This window comes from Marmota monax, unplaced genomic scaffold, assembly GCF_021218885.2.
Source record: "Marmota monax isolate L192 unplaced genomic scaffold, Marmota_monax_Labrador192_F-V1.1 WCK01_AAM20220418_F8-fsc00015, whole genome shotgun sequence".
Classification (NCBI taxonomy): Eukaryota; Metazoa; Chordata; class Mammalia; order Rodentia; family Sciuridae; genus Marmota; species Marmota monax.
Genome location: NW_026692194.1, coordinates 15104358 through 15108715, shown reverse-complemented (window position 1 = coordinate 15108715; position 4358 = coordinate 15104358). Strand labels below are relative to the sequence as shown.

The following is a 4358-nucleotide window of genomic DNA, read 5'->3' as shown; positions in this document are numbered from 1 at the left end:
GTGTGTGGTATAAATTGCTAAGTTAACATTTAGGAGTCATGGGTTGGGCTAAATTGACCCAAAAAGATATCAGGAAAATGGGGGGAACTTTAATTGGGTATGAAAGCACAGTAGGTTTTGAGAAGACATTTAAATCTGAAAAATATGGAACATGTTAAAACCATGTCATATTCCCAAAATATAGGACAATCCTATGAATTTTTTTTCTCATTTGAAAAGTGACAATAACCGTGCTTTAGAAGTTTCCTAAGAATTCTACTCACAGTTAACACTCTCTAGGGCATATTTGTAGAACTGAATTAGCATAGGGCTTAAAGATTAAGTTAAAGATGTGAAGCAAACACAAGATTCATATCATTTAGGAAGATCCTCCCATTGAACTGCACTAAATGTTTTTAAAAGCTTTAACAATCTTGATTCTTGTGAAAAGAACAATTTTTCTGAAAACTTAAATTTAGAGGAATCCCAAGTCCAGGTTTGCCAGATAAGTTTATTGTTTAGAAATTTATATCTTTTTTTTTTTTTTTTGTAATACAGTATAGGTAAGTCTTACTTTTGTTTTTCTTTAGAGAGCAAAACAGAAAAAGAAAAAAAAACTCTAATAACAAGCAAGAGCTGAAACCAATAACTTATTTAAAAGACCAGTTTCCGTCTTTAGCACCTGAAGTTTTGTATTTGTGAGCACATATTATTCTGAACACCGGAAAGGCAGGTGGAGAACGAAAGGGAAATAAAACCTCCCGTGTGCCTGGCATCTTGCTTAAAATTGTTAATGTACTGTTTAATTCTAAAGATACATGGTGAGTGAAATGGGAATTCAACAATGGTTATCATTATGTGAAACCCGGTTGTTTTGTCATTTCAGCCTGAAATGTATTGACAAATTTAAATCTGTCACCTCATAGTTTTGAACAGAACAGAACTCACAGATAAAAGCACCACCTCAAAGGGTAACTCCTATTTTGGGTTAACACAAAGCTAAGACATGGCAGAGCCATGAGGTACAGGCAAGTAAGAAAAGGGGTCAGAAAAAAAGTAGCAGCTCAGAAAAGGGGAAAGGTTGATTGATCATGGACTAATCAGAAAGTACATAATATCCATGAAAAGAAGTAGTCTTTGGCACCAGCCACCCCTGACACTGCATGCTGGCTTTGTGATGTGGTAGTTTTTCCTACTGGGCAAGTTAATTAAACTCTGAATCTTATTGTCCTTATTCACAAAGTAGCAATCTAATGGAACTAGTCTGAGAAAAACTCTGAGTCCAGTGTTTGATATGTTAGTGACCCTCAATAACCATCAGTTATTCCTCCTTCTCTTTACCTGACATGGAAATTAAAGTAGTATGTAACAGCAATATCAGCATTTTAAGATGGGCTATCTCAGCTCCTGTCTGTGTTCAGTCACTGATTGCCATGTGTCATGTTTCAAACTGCAACAGGTAAGAATACAACACTCTGCTTTTATGTCTCTGTGGTTCATGATGGGAACTGAACATTTAAAATATCAATAGATAAGTGCTTTAAAAGTATAAAGAGCTACACTAATATATAGAACTACAACAAAGTAATATTTTATTATTTCCATTTTTGCTTTTGCTAGATTAATTTAAGCAAATATAAAACAACTTGATCATCATACATATGTTCTGTTCTTTAATCTCTAAGAAAGAGCATTTCTACACACTATGCAGCTAGAAGAGTTCATTTATTTTTGTCTCTGAGACAAGCTTTTTAATCTTTAAAAAAATATAAATAAGATCATTTGTTTCAACAGCATTGGACTTTTTGTAATGCCCAAAGGTCATACTCTCAACACATTGCAAATATTGGATTCATCTGATCAGTATCTAGTACAGCAAAGCCAAGAGTTGTTTGACACAGTAACTGCCCTTGTCTCCCTCCTGAACCCATGGAAGATATAAGTTGTCAGTAATAGTATTCTTGTAATTACAAATTAGCCTCAAGACATTTTTTATTCTGCATTACAAGCAGCATCTCTCTAGCAACTACAATTTACACAGATATTTTAACTTCATTTTATAAACCTGACTACTGTCACTGGAGGTCTTAATAAAATCTTGAACAAATTGTTTTTGGAATGATGATCTCAAAGAAAATATATTAAACAATTGATTAGCTTTTCCCTCCTCCTTAATCAATGTTACTGAGCCAACTACATATTTGCTGTCACCATCCCTGGGAATAGAATTCAGGGAGAAATATCTGATTATTAATGTGAATGAAATTTTGCCTAAAAGATGTCATTTCTAGAGAGAGGACAAATAAATTATACATGGTGTCATTACAAATAAAACTGACAAAGAAATATTGTAAAGGTCCTACATCATCAGTATTCACTTCTTTCAAACAAGAAATCTTGGAAATGTTCTTGTCATTTCAGTTCAGCCTGAAATGCTTTTATAAGATACTGTTTCTGCATATTACCCTTCCAACTCCTTAGTAGTTACCAGAGAGTGCCCAAAGCTCAATGTGCCTCGAAATAGACAGTTTATACAGACAGTTTCTACTTTTGTAAAAAGAGGAAACATGGGTACACAATCTACTGAATGCAAATACCTCCAAAAGAAGCTGCACCAAATATAATCAACTCTCTACTGTCATACATGATGTGCATAAAGCAGGGCTTTCAAGATGAATGGGTGAGCAGGAGAGCTGAGTCCAAAGTGCAGCAAGGGAAACTTAGAATATGAAAAGGACATAAAGCACAATGTAGTGGGTGATTCCGTGAAAGTAGGAAGCTATTTGATATCTCACAAATCACCTATTTGATATCTCACTCATGGCTGGCATTGTGCATCTTTGTAATATCTCTGAAGACATTATTTTCCAAAAAAAATATGGTGGTATTTTAATAATTAACCATTATGTTGTCTATTTTAATCAGGACCAAAGAAATCACACAGAATGATTCACATCTGCCACAGGTTAGTCATATATAGTATTTGGGGGGAACAGTAAGGTTTAGTCTGGCTTTAGTGTTTCTTCTGTACTGAACCAATGTTGATGTGAAATAAATATGCATCAATGGACATCACAAAAGTTCCTAAAATAAGAACTAAATATATTAAATGAAAATAAATACATAAATAAATAAAACACGCGTGCTTCACAGAAATGAAATCAGCATCAGAGTGGCCCAAATAATTGTTTTACTAATCACTCTCGTTTCATCCATAGATGTCATATTTGTTATCCTTTACAACTATCATTACAGTAAAAGCAGTCAGTAGGCAATACTATTATTCTATACCTCATTTTCTGGAAAACTGATAAAATTTACTGATACCAGTTTTAGAAAGACTTTTCTGATTGCAGAGGTGGTGTCTCTTGCTGGGCTGTATGTTCTCTGGGCAGCTTTCACTTCTTCAGGCAGTGCCCCACCCTCCTGGAACTTCCAACAGCACCTTGGTAGATGAGTTGGAGTTGTCCTTAGAGGCTTGCTTTGCTTTTCTTGTGAGTCAGGATTATGTTAATAGCAACAATCAGAAAGAAGTTTGAACTGGTGTTGATTTGGGTATCCAGAAGTTTCAGGAGATTGCAAGACAAACAGGATGGGTCTTTTTCAACAAAAAAGATGGCAGTCATTTGTCCGGAGAGCAGAGCAAGGTATCAAAGAAGATGACTCAGAGCTAAGAAGGAAATGCAAGGAAAAGACGCCCTGGTGCTGAAGCACTCCACAGAGCTGAAGCACGGGCAGCAGGTGCTGGAGGACATCAATGTGTCACACAAGAAGCCCACAACATCCCTCAGGGCTCCTTGGCCTACCTGGAGCAGATGTCTGCCAATGTCCCTGCACCTCTGAAGCAGACCTGAGATAGGTCTGGCCCACAAGGTGGCCCCCTGCAGACAGTTTTGTCAAATGTCCCTCTGTGTGGACATGGCATTTTAGAACTGTTTGCCAGAGAATGAGTGGGTGTCAGTTTTGTTTCCACTTAAGTTTTACCTCTATTTTTATGAGCTTTTAATAATGTTAGAATGTTATAAAATGCATACAGCTTGGTAATTACTTGAATACTTTATAAAATGCCGGTAGCTTTGTCTGTAGCAAAGTTTAGACTAGTAGTTTGATAACAGATTGCTTGTTTTTAAAAGTTTTTCACTTTGTGTGACTTTGTTGCTTTGTTTCCAGGTGTGGTTTGTTATGATCTGAGGGAAAATTACAATAGTCTGAGAATCAAGGGAGAAGGAGTTTGGTTGTAGGCCTTTTATAATAACTACCCATCCATGGTAGTAAAATATGTAAATATGTAAAATATGTAAATTTGCTATTTCAAGACTTTGAACAACCCCAAGAAGAGGAATCTAATGCAACATTTGTAATGCCTTCATAGCATTAAA

General features: G+C 35.8%; 1 pseudogene; it reads left to right on the top strand.

The window, feature by feature from the left end:
* Nucleotides 1-3359: 3359 nt before the first annotated feature.
* On the top strand, nt 3360-3833 carry LOC124077747 (mediator of RNA polymerase II transcription subunit 28-like; annotated as a pseudogene).
* Nucleotides 3834-4358: the final 525 nt, after the last annotated feature.